The sequence below is a fragment of the Penaeus monodon genome, chromosome 21 (genome assembly GCF_015228065.2).
Source record: "Penaeus monodon isolate SGIC_2016 chromosome 21, NSTDA_Pmon_1, whole genome shotgun sequence".
NCBI lineage: Eukaryota > Metazoa > Arthropoda > Malacostraca > Decapoda > Penaeidae > Penaeus > Penaeus monodon.
In genome coordinates, this window is record NC_051406.1 from 8687221 (window position 1) to 8687534 (window position 314).

At 34.7% G+C, this 314-nt stretch overlaps 1 protein-coding gene across 1 annotated transcript in view; it reads right to left on the reverse strand.

The window, feature by feature from the left end:
* LOC119586187 (glutamate-gated chloride channel-like) overlaps positions 1–314 on the reverse strand; it is a gene marked incomplete at both ends in the record, with an annotated part of 81629 nt that overhangs the window by 17900 nt on the left and 63415 nt on the right.

Consider the following 314-nt stretch of genomic DNA (forward strand, 5'->3'; position numbering starts at 1 on the left):
GAAAAAAACATTCACATTCAAACAGTTTTTATTATCATAGCTCTATAACTAACATGTAAACTTGCTCATTATTCCATATATTCCAATTTCCACTCTATTTGATTCCATAATGTACGCTGACAGCCACATTTTTCTTTCTTTCTTTCTGTTGCCAATGGAAATTCTGTTTACAGTGCATCTTACATCCTCGACACTCATCGCCAGTGTTTTATTGGCGGAGAATAGAGGATCTTTGTGTTGATTCTGCAATTTGCAATAGCAGTCGTGTTTCTCATTCTTTTATTTCGGAATGGTACACTTTGCAATTTGTGTAC